The sequence below is a fragment of the Equus przewalskii genome, chromosome 17 (assembly GCF_037783145.1).
Source record: "Equus przewalskii isolate Varuska chromosome 17, EquPr2, whole genome shotgun sequence".
Classification (NCBI taxonomy): Eukaryota; Metazoa; Chordata; class Mammalia; order Perissodactyla; family Equidae; genus Equus; species Equus przewalskii.
Genome location: NC_091847.1, coordinates 79,366,357 through 79,378,409, shown reverse-complemented (window position 1 = coordinate 79,378,409; position 12,053 = coordinate 79,366,357). Strand labels below are relative to the sequence as shown.

Sequence of the window (12,053 nt, the reverse complement as noted above, 5' to 3'; positions counted from 1 at the left end):
GTGACGTGTGCTAGAAAGCAAAATAACAGGGCACTCTGAGCAAAAGTGGGGCACCGTAGTTTAGATGGAGGAGTCAGGAAGGTTGCTCTGAGGAAGGCAAAGTTGGGAGGAGAGCATCCCAGGTCGAAGAAACGTGTGACAGGACAAAGCTCCAACAGAACTGAGAGCGAGCCAGGCAGCTGGAAAAGTGAGCTGGGGGGAGACGGTGAGCAAGACGGCGGGGCAGTGATGTGAGAGGCCCCGTGGTGCGGGCCCAGGAAGGCTGTGTCAGGAGGGCTGCGCTTTATCCTGAGAACAGGAGGCGGTCGATGAAAAGTTCTAAACAAGAGAATAATGCACCTTTAAAAGATTACTTTGGCATCTTTGTGAAAATAAATCGGAGGCAAGAGTGGGAGCACAGAATAAACAGGAGTGAAGTCTGGACACACTGACACCGCAGCAGAGGGGGCGAACCTGGGAGACACCACCCGAGCGACAAGAGCCAGACGCAGAAGGCCAGTCTGCACTATTCCATTGATAGGAGGTGTCCAGAGAAGATCAAGCTGTGGAGACAGAACGCAGATCAGGGCCTGCCTGGGGCGGGGGAGGAGAATGGGATGAAAATATTCTAGAACTCGAGAGTGGTGATGGTTGCACAACATTGTGAATGTACTAAATACCACTGAATTGTTCACTTTTCAGTGGTTAAAATGGTGAATTTTATGTTATATATATTTTACCACAAAATAAAGTTAAAAAAAAAGAGTGAAGGCAAGGAGACCAGTTAGGAATCCATGGGCGTTGTTCGTGTGAGAGCGGAGGGTGGCGTGGCCTGCGGTGGTGGGAGTGGACAGGGGAGAGAAGGGAATGGATTAGGGGTATATTTTGGAGGTAGAACTAAGAGTACTTGGTGATGGATGGCGGTGGAGGGTGACGGAGACACAGGTTTAGAGGGTTCCTTTCAGGTTTCTGGTTTGAGCAACTAGCTGGGCTGGAGGGGGTTGGGTGGGAAAACCAGGTGTAGGCAGTGGTGGGGAGGGCAGACCCCAAGCTCACCTTTGGACATGTTTGAGATGCCATGAGACACATGAGGGAGCTGTCAAGTCAGCGCTGGGTCTGTAAGCCTGCAGGTGGGCTCAGGAAGACCACCCGGGTTGAGCTGCGTCTCTGGGAGCTGTGGGCCCATCGATGGTGTTGAAAGAGGTGAAAAGAAGTTCAGTCTCCCAAGGAGACTGTGGAGGTGAGAGGAGAGCGCCGGGCCTGAGCCTGAAGAGGTCAGTAGATGGGGAGATGAAGAAGGAAAGTCAGAGAGGATGGTGGCAAGAAAGCCAAGAAAAGAGAGAGTGGAAGGCGTGTTAACTGAGGAGGAAGATGGAGGCATCTGGAACCACTGTGGGATTCTGTGCAGAGATTAGGAGTAAGGACAATAATGAACACTTAAGGACTCACCGTCTACCAGACATGGGCTAAATGCTTTACACCACTTCTCTTAGATAATTCTCCCAAGAACTCTGCAGCATCTCCACTTTACGAATGAGGAAACGGAAGCACAGCTGTCTTGGGCTTGCCCGGGGCCACACCGCTGATAGCAGCGGTGCCAGGTCTCACAGTGGTTCTTACTGACTGGAGGCTCTGCACCCAACCATGGCCCTCACTGCCTTGATTCTTGGCCCATACGGGCAAGGATGGATGTGCCTTAAACTCACCGTTGGTGCTTTAGAGCTTAGATTGGGAGGTCTCACTTTATTGGAGAATAAACACGAAAACCACTTTGTTTTCTAGTAATGCCTACTGGCTGTGCTGTGTTGACCATGACCTGGGCAGCAGGTTCCCTTGGCAACTTCTCAATTGGGTTCCATAATTTTACACTCACTTCTGCTTATTGCAACAGTCTCCTGGTTATTGGAACTTACTCTCATTCATTTTGCAATTTCAACTTCAACTTCAGAGTCCATTCAGAGCTCCTTGCCTCCTCCCAGCCCTGGCCGTGTCCCTGGAGCCGAGGCTTGGAGAGGAGGAAGGCGTGGTCTGTTTGCTCGCACACCCTCCCTCTCTGTGCATTTCCCCTGTGTGGTGGTGGTGGCGGGGGTTGGCTGGAGGGATGGGACAGGGGCTTGCTTGCTTTCTTTCAGGAGGTCATTGCCTGGTGCAGATGTTGACCGTGGGTTTGGTGTGGAGAAGTGGAAACCCCAACAAGCCCCCAGGGGTCTGTTGGGAGCTCAGCAATTTCTAAGCTTTGCGAGCCTGGACCCCATCTTTCCGACGTCCCCCAGTGGTGGCCTGGTGCCACATCCTCTTGTTGTCGCCCCGATTTGGCTCATGGCTCAGTGGTGTCAGGTGCGCCTGCAGCCCAGTCTCTCCTCTCCGTGGCCTCATTGCTGGGCTTACGGCAGAGGTAGATGCATCTTTAGTTCTTCTGACGCTGGCACTCTCGTTCCAGCCACCTGGCTTCAGGTCCTGCTCGTTGGACAGGACGGGAAGGCCAAAGGCTACGGAGCCCACCAACCCAGACGCCTTCCTCCGTTTCTTGCAGACGCTGCTAAATGTGGTGAGGGAGGCTCTGAGGAGAGGGGAGCCACTCTCTTCTGTCACACAGCCTCTGAGTTCCCACGCCTCCCCCCTCACCTCCTCGTGAGGAAGATCGGCAGGCCAGTTCTCCGCTTCTGCCCCCGAGCGCGGAGCCCCCTTTGAGCCTGAAGAATGTGGAACCTTCTGTTTCTGTGTTCCATGTCTGGGGTCACGTCTATGACCTCAGAGGTTGAGAGAAGACCCCAGTCAGGGCCTCACTGTTAGGGTTAGGGTTAGCTTGGTGCAGGGGACTGGATTCCTCTCAGAAAGCTGGCTGCCACGGCATCTCGGCAACTGTGAATTTGTAGCTCTAGAGCACCCGGGAAGGGGTAGAAGGACCCGGGATTGTCCCTTTAGGCTGACCTAGAGAGGAGCAGGGCCAGCTGTGGACTTTTCTCCCTGTTGCTTTGCTTTCCCGAGAGACAGGCTGCGTGAGAGGGTGGCACACTGATCCTCTCTGGCCATACAGGGCTCCCGGGGGCCACGAGCAGAGGTGTGGGGCCTGGTGGCCCTGGTCACCCTGAAAAAGGCAAATCGACACTACATCTTCCTCAGGTACAAATTCTACCCCCGTGCATCCAAGGCCCAGCCCCGCACAGGCTTGTTTGATCCTCACTGGACAGTGCGAGGGGGCAGGGTGTCTCACCAACATGGAAGGGCAGGGGCTGACGCCTTTCAGTCCCCCAGGAAGGAAATGGCTCCAGTTCCAACCCCACGGCTGACACTGTTGGCTGCCTTTCTGAGGAAGCGACAGGAGAGAGAGGGTGGTGCGATTGGCCAGGCAAGAAGCAATGCAGGCGTGTGTGAGGGTTGTGGGTGTATGTGTTGGGTGTGTGTGTGTGCACGCTGTTTCACATCTGTGCCTTTCTAGTCTTTGCAGGAACCGGGCCTGGTGATGGTCACCAGGGCTCCTGATGGATATGATGACATAGAGGCTGCCCTCGAAATGCCAGCGAGGTGGTTAAAAGCACTGGCCAGAATGTGAGTTTGAGTTCTGGCTCCATCTCTTACTAGCTGTGTGACGTTGGGTAAATGAGTTTACCTCTCTGAGTTTCCTCATTATTGAAATGGTACCATCCTCTGAAAGTCTTGTGAAAATTAAATTAGTACATGTAAGTGCTTAATAAATGCCATTATATTTAATAATATAATAAATGCTATATCATTATTCCTAGTAGTAGTGTTCCCAGGCAAGATAACATTCTGAGTCATTAAACTGGTGTTATTTAAAAAAATTTTCTCTAACATTTACTCTGCAGAGTTGCTATGAAAGCTACAAAAAATGCAAGACAGAATCTGGCCTCTGTATGCAGAGAACAATTAATACATGTAAAATGCTAAGCTGTGGAAAAACCCCAAAGAGGTGATCAGTAGTAGGCCATTTAAGGACCTATGTGTGTTTTTAATAAAATATTAATTTAAAAAACTTTGCTAGAAATTTATGCTAAGATGACAAAGATTGCCACTGCTAGGATCAAGGAAGCCGGACTGAAATTCAGCCGTCCGGAAAGGCTCTGCCACTGGTCGTGGGCTGCAGCTTGTTCAGGGTGAAGCAGGTACCGACGGGAGCCGGCTTTGCTGTGCAGGTGACACACAGGAAACGCTGTAACACAATATCCTTGAACTCCTGGATTTGCACCCTCCCCCCATCCCATTTAGGGCAGAGATTGGACTGCTCTGCCTCCAGTGCTGCCATTGGAAGTCAGCTTTCCGTACACACTGTGATAAAACCGAAAGCTTGGAATAGGAACCATCTGACAACACTGTGCCGAGTCCCGCAATCTCATCATAAGGACTGGTGCATCCAAACCACAAAGAGTTTCAACTTTTGCTATTGTCTTAGAAATTTTTCAAGAGACACCATCTGTGTGGTTGTATGTTTAATTAAAGTTCATTATTCAACCTTGAGCACAACTTTTTTTTCAGATTGGTTTAAAAATCATTTCCAGGGATCATGATAGAGCTTTCTGTTCCTAAGCTCAGAAGGTTTAATGACAACCTGCTTCTAAGTTATACTTTCTATCACTGTAGTGGATCCCAACTCCCATACCCACTTCTGTCATCAGCATCTCAAAATCCCTTCAGGGGACCACAGCACATGTGCCAGGTGTGTCTCCTCATCACCCACCTAGAGATGAGCATGACCTCTCGGTCAGATCAACCACAAAGGCCATTCCCCAGGCCACTGGTTGACTGAGTGATGGGCAAGTGTCCTGAAGCAGGCCAATGAGAAGCAGTCTGGGAGTGTTGTCTGTAGGTACTTGGAAAGGTGCTCTTTCCACTGGAGCGGCTGAACTGGGAGACTGTGAGCCTGGAGTGGCTGGTGGTCATCTTGACAGAACAGGGAACAAGGTCAACACAGAGGAAAGCAGGGCTGAGATAAATCTAGTTCTCTCTCTCGTCTATCTTTCTAATCTTCTATCTATCTATCTATCATGTATCGATCGATCTATATCTATCAATCTTCTATCATCTACCTATCTATCTTCTATTGAGATTCCTGATGGCATAATGGGAGCACTTGAATCCAGCCAGGCAAGAGGGTACTCACTCTCTTGGATAGATTCCTAGGAGTGTATATACGGGATTGCTGGGTCAGAAGGTAACTCTCTGTGTTTAACTTTTTGAAGAACTGCCAAATGGTTTTCCAAAGTGGCTGCATCATTTTATATTCCCACCGACAATGCACTGAAGGTTCCAGTTTCTCCATATCCTCGCCACACTTGTTACTGTCTGTCTTTTTTATTGTAGCCATTCTGGTGAGTGTTCTTGTGGTTTTTATTTGCATTTCCCTATTGACTAATAACTGGGCATCTTTTCGTATGCTTGTTAACCATTTGTGTGTCTTCTTTGGAGAACTGCCTCATCAGACCCTTTGCCCATTTTTAAATTGAGCTTTTTGTTGAGTTGTAGGTGTAAATGTTCCCTCTTTTTCTATATTTTGAGGACAAGTCATTTATCAGATGTATGATTTGACTATATTTTACCCTTTCTGTGGGTTGTCTTTTCACTTTCTTGATGGTATCATTTGCAGTACAAAAGTTTTTAATTTTGATGAACTCCAATTTATCTATTTTCTGTTTTGTTGCTGTGCTTTTGGTGTAATAACTAAGAAACTATTGCCCAAGCCAAGGTCATGAAGACTTACTTCCATGTTTTCTTCCAAGATTTTTATAGTTTTAGCTCTTTTTTTTAGGTTTATGATCCATTTTGAGTTAATTCTTACGTATGATGTGAGGAAGGGGGTCAAGCTCATTCTTTTTTGTATGGCTATCCAGTTGTCCCTGCACCATTGTTGATGGTGAGGAAGATTGTCACTGAGTTAACATCTGTGCCAATCTGCCTCTATTTTGTATGTGGGATGTCTCCACAGCATGGCTTGATGAGTGGTATGTAAGTCCACGCCCAGGATCCGCACTGGCAAACCCTGGGCCGCTGAAGTGGAGCATGCAAACTTAACCACTACGTGACTGGGCCACTCCCCCAGCACCATTTTTTGAAAAGACTATTCTGGCCCCATTTTTGTTGTCTCAGTACCCCTGTTGAAAATCAATTGATCATAGATTTAAGGTTTATTTCTCAGCTGCCAATTCTATTCTGTTGATCTGTATGTCTATTCCTGTGCCAGTAGCATACTCTTGATTACTGTAGCTTTACAGTAAGTTTGAAATTGGGAAGCACAAGTCTTCCAAATTTGTTCTTTGTTTTCAAGGTTATTTTGGCTATTCTGGGTCCCTTGTTTTTCCAGATGAATTTTAGAATCAACTTGTAATTTCTGTCAAAAAAAGGAGTCAGCTGGGATTTTGAAAGGGATTGTATTGAGTCTGTAGATCAATTTATGGAGTATTGCCATCTTAACAATATCATGTCCTCCAATCCATGAACATGGGATGTCTCCTCATTTATTTAGATCTGTTAAAATTTCTTTCAACAATGTTTTGTAGATTTCAGTGTATGGATCTTGTGCTTTTTATTCCTCAGTATTTGATTCTTTTTGATGCCATTGTAAATGGAATTGTTTTCTTAATTTTATTTTTGGATTTTTCTTTGCTTGTGTGTAGAACTGCAACTGATACTTACATATTGATCTTGTATTCTGCAACCTTGCCAAACTTGTTCATTAGTCCTAAGGGTTTTCAGTAGATTCTTTAGGCTTTTCTATATACAAGATCATGTCATCATGATTAGAGAATTTTACTTCTTCCTTTCCAACCTTGATGCCTTTTATTCTTCTTCATGCCTAATTGCCTAGCTAGAACCTCCCGTACGTTGTTGAATAGAAATGACAAGGGTGGATGTCTTTGTCTTGTTCCTAATTTGAATGGGAAAGCATTCAATACTTTATCATTAACTATGATGTTAGTTGTACTTTTTCATAGATACTTTTATCAGGTTGCAGAAGTTCCCTTCTATTCCTAGATTTTTATAGTGAAAATCTCCTGGGTTTTGTCATATGTATTTTCTGCATCTATTGAGATGCTCATGTGGATTTTGTTCTTTATTCTACTAATATGGTATATTGCATTGGTTTTTGGATGTTAAACGAACCTTGTATTCATGGGATAAATCCCAGTTGGTCGTGGATAGAATTCTTTTATATGATGCTGGATTTGGTTTGCTAGTATTTTGCTCAGGAATTTTGCATCTATATTTATAAGGGATATCAGTCTGTGGTGTATTTGTCTGGTTTTGGTATCAGGTTAGTGCTGACCTCATGAAATGACTTGGAAAGAACTACTTCTCTATTTTTTGGTAGAGTTTGCAAAAATGGCATCAATTCTTCTTTAAATGTTTGGTAGAATTCACCAGTGAAGCCATCTGGGCCGGGCTTTTCTTTGTGGGAAGTTTTAAAATGACTAATTCAATCTCTTGTTACAGGTCTATTAAGAGTATCTATTTCTTTTTGAGTCAGTTTTGGTAGTTTGTATCTTTCTAGGAATTTGCCCATTTTGTCTAACCTGTCTCATTTGTTGGCATACAATTGTTCACATTTCCTTATGACTTCCAGTTTCCGGTCTGGCACGTAAAGAGCTTGGAAGTTATAGTTGCCATCCTCACAAAAGCAAACAAGCTGAACAAACCAAAAACTGACAACTCTTCTTATGTTCAACAGAGAATTGAGGTCATAGGGGAAACCGCTGCCCCCAAACTGCAGGGAGAGGCGGATAGAAGAGTCACAGCTTACCAGGAGGAGAAGGCCAGGAGCAGACGTCAGCCACTGGAGCGGTCCTGGTGGGAAAGCTTAACCTGAGATTGATGAATTGCTATAGGCTCGGTGTGGACTAGCTTGAGAATTAAAAACTCTGAGGGTCCCTCCTTAGACAAATCCCCACATTTTACGAGTTTTAACCCTAGGAACCTCATCAGGTTCTCAGTGTGAATATTGGGTGTCTCCTTGTGCTTTTAGCAGGAGGAGAGCAAAAGTAACCATTGTGAAATATGCCCAGAAGATTCTGTGCTCCTTAACAAAAGAGTGCCCTCAAAAGAAACTATTTTTGCCAGTCTAGTGAATCTGGGGAAAGAGAAATACCCAACTCCAGCCCCCTCCAGCCCTTGATGTGGAGGAGGAGAAATGGCCAACTCCAGCCCCCACTAGCCTTCCTGTGTCACCTCTGGGGGAAAAAACCTAAGAAGAGCTTGTGAAGATCGCAGCCCAGGGGCAGACTCACACAACAATGGAGACCTAGTTTTGGTCTCCCTTCCCCCACACCTTATCACTACATCAATCAAGCTCCTGCATGATAGCAGCAGGTTGTAGGTAAAAGAATGGCAGGGCTCAGACTCCATCTAATGCAGTGTCAGAAAACCCAGAGATGACAGGGGAACAAAAATAAGGACGCTAAAGGAAATCTTAGCCTTTTATGCTCACTGTTACAGCAAACAGTAAACACAGCTTAACACCTAGCCAGACACATAAAACCTCACACCAAAGGCTTATTCACTTCAGTTCCTTTTACCCAGTATGTCGTGTCTGGCTTTCAAAAAAAAAAAAAAAAAATGACAGGATGTATCAAAAGGCAAAAGACACAGTTTGAAAAGACAAAACAAGTATCAGAACCAGACTCAGATATGGCAGAGATTTTGGAATTACTGGCCTGGGAAATAAAATAACAGATTCATATGCTAAGGGCTGTAATGGAAAAAGTGGACAACATGCAAGAACAGATGAGTGATGTAAGTAGAGAGATGGAAACTCCAAGAATAAGTTAAAAGAAAGTGTTAGAAATAAAAAACACCATAACAGAAATGAAAAATGCCTTTGATGGGCTCCTCAGTAGACTGGACACAGCTGAGGAAAGAATCAGTGAACTAGAAGGTAGAAACTTCCAAAACTGAAAAGCAATGATAAAAATGAATGAAAAAATGGAAGCAGAATATCCAAGAACTGTGGCATATTCCTAATAGTGTAACATAAATCCTTTATAATTATTTTTTATTTTTGTAAGGTTAGTAGTGATGTCTCTCTTTAAATCCTAATCCTAGTAACTTAAGTCTTCTCCCTTTTTCTTGGTCAGTCTAGCTAAAGGTTTGTCAATTTTGTTGTTCTTTTCAAAGAACCAACTTTTGGTTTTGTTGATCTTTTTCTATTTTCCTTTTCATTTATTTCTACTCTATTCTTTATCCTATCCTTACTTCTTCCTGCTTTGGGTATAGTTTTCTCTTTCTTTCCAGTTTCTTAAGATGGAAGACTAGGTCATTGATTTGAGCTCTTCCTTCTTTTTTAACATTGTCATTTACAGCTATAAATTTACCTCTAAGCACTGCTTTAGATACAGACCATAAATTTTGGAATGTTGTGTTTTTATTTTCACTCATTTCAAAGTATTTCCTTATTTGTCTTATGACTTATGATTCTCTTTGACTAACTGATTATTCAGGAGTGTGTATTTAATATCTGCATATTCATATATTTTCCAAATTTCCATATGTTATTGGTTTCTAATTTAATTCCATTGTGGTTGGAAAATAATTTATATGGTTTCAATCTCCTTAAATTTATTGAGGTTTTATTTGTGGCTCAGAGTATATTCTATCCTTGAGAATGTTGCATGTGTGCTAGAGGAGAATGTATATTCTTCTCTCGTTGGGTGGAGTCTTCCTTAGATGTCTATTAGGTCTGGTTGGTTTATAGCGTTGTTCAAGTTTTATATATCCTTGTCAGTCTTCGCTCCAGTTGTTTTATCCATTATTGAATTTGGGGTATTGAAGTTTCCAACTATTATTGTTGAGTGATCTTTCTCCCTTCAATTCTGTTAACTTTTGCTTCATGTATTTTGAGGCTCTGCTGTTGGGTGCATATAGGTTTATAATTGCCATATCTTCTTGATGAATTAACTTCATCATTATAAAATGTCCCATTTTATCTCATAAAAACACATTATAAAATGTATTTCTTATCTTATGATTTAGTGGCCTTATTTGTTTTAATGTCTATTTCATCTGACATCAGTCCAGCTGGAGTACAGCCACCCCAGCTCTCTTACGGTTGCTGTTTGTATATGTCTATTTCCATCCTTTTACTTTCAACCTGCTTGTATATTTGAATCTAATATGTGTTTCCTGTGGACACCATATAGTTGAGTCTTATTTCTTATCCTAAATCTCTGCCTTTTGATTGGATTGTATCGTTTATTCATATTTACTGTTTCTATTGATATGTTTGGATTTATGTCTGCCATTTTTCTTTTTTCTTTCTATCTTTCTCAGAGCTTTTTGTTTCTCTGTTCCTCCTTTGCTGCCTTCTTTTGCTTTAAGAGAATATTTTCTAGTGTAACATTTTAATTCCTTTAATGATTTTTTTAACTATATATTTTTGGAATTATTTTCTTAGTGGTTGTCCTAGGGCTTGCAATGTACATAGTATATTAAATTAAGATTTAGTAGATTTTCTTAAATGACCATTTCTCCATTTGATGTATGTCCTTAGGAAAATTTTCAGAGACTAAATGGTTGTTCTGATATAATTTTCAGTAGTTCAATGGTATTTACTCGAGGAGAGGGGCTTTGGTACTCCTCACATTGCCATTCCACAGTCTCCTACATATTATTTTAATCTATTTTCTGCAGCAGCATTCAATCTGGGAACATCTTGGGCACAGTTTGAACTAATTCCTGTCTATAAAAAAATACCAGAAAAGGTAAGTTATTAAGTGTTCCACACAGCAGTGTCTCTCTTTATCTTGTGCCAGCCACTTCAAACAAAAAAATTTAGAACCACGGCCAAAATGGCATGGAGAAGGGTTGATTTGACGACTCCTTTGTGTTCGCAGCTCTCCAATGTTACCTGTTCTTATATTCAAAGGCACACTAATTCAATTCTGCTTTGATCTTTGAAATTCATTTTAAAGAGCATTCCGTGTCTACTCCTTGTTCTGTGAGTGTTGAGAGAGCCTTTGTCCAATTGCATTAGAGTTAGGTCTATGACAAAATTCACATGCGAGGAGCAATTAGTGAACAATTAAGAACAAAAGTAGGCAACCCTGTGTTGAAGTGCAGTAGAAGTGCAGCTGGGGGAGATGTTAGTGCAGGTTGGAGTTTCTGGTTGAGGCTCCAGGGGGACTCAGGCCAGGCCTTGAAGGACGAGCAGGATTAGGTCAGCAGTGAGAGGGAAAGATAAATACCCAAACTGGAAAGACCACAGATTCCTTTCTTCTTACCTGCAGAAAATTGCTTTCCAATTAGCACCCATTGTTGACTTGATTGAAGAGAAAGTAATGACTTGACCTCTTCTGATAGCAACCCTCTCCAACGCGGTGCCTTGCTCAGAGTGAGGTCTGCAGACCGACAACATCAGCATTACCTGGTTGTTGGAAAGGAGACTTCTTAGAAATGCAAATTCGCAGACTTATTGAGTCAGAATCTTTTGAGGTGGGCCTGACAATGTGTGTTTTACCAAGTTTACAGGGTGGTTCTTATGCATGCTAAATATTGAGAACACTGTTCTCAAGTGTTTTTCCTGGCCACTCTGGCATCCAGGACATATTTGGAATGAAATGGCCAGGGCCAGCTTCTAGGGCCTCTAAGTGTGGACCAAGACTGGGCAGGTACGGATATCCAATTAGCAGATCATGTAAATGGAAAACCTTGTAATTGTGCCCGGCCAGCAGCGTAGTTAAATAAATAAATAGAAGGATGCCTGGCTCTCGTCTCCCACAGCTGCCTCACATGTTTCAACCCCAGGCCACGGGCAGCAGAAGTGGCGGGGGTGGTGCTGGCTCCCTGGCATGAGGCGGTCTGGCTATCTGGGGAGAGCGAGCCGCCCACTTAAAACGCCCTCATGAAAATAACTCATTATCAACAAGGCTGTTACTCAGAGCTTGTTCCTCTGACAGCAAAGCAGAACCATAAACAAGACTCCCAGTCATCTTGTCAACCTCCTTTCATACTTGCCGTCTATTCTTTTCATTAACATTAGGGAAAATTTTCCTGATTCATTGAAGCTCTAAGCCCACACATCATTGAGTCTTTGCTCCCACTCTGGACGGGATCTGGAGAGTGTGATGAGA

At 43.5% G+C, this 12,053-nt stretch overlaps 1 long non-coding RNA gene across 2 annotated transcripts in view; it reads left to right on the top strand.

Annotated features, from left to right (window-relative positions):
- Window positions 1–2,732: 2,732 nt before the first annotated feature.
- Window positions 2,733–12,053, top strand: part of LOC139076683 (uncharacterized) — a 42,765-nt gene continuing 33,444 nt past the window's right edge. For both annotated transcript variants that reach the window (XR_011528571.1, XR_011528570.1), the window contains exons 1-2: window positions 2,733–3,102; window positions 3,419–3,528. This is a non-coding gene — a long non-coding RNA (uncharacterized lncRNA). The remainder of the gene's footprint in view (window positions 3,103–3,418; window positions 3,529–12,053) is intronic.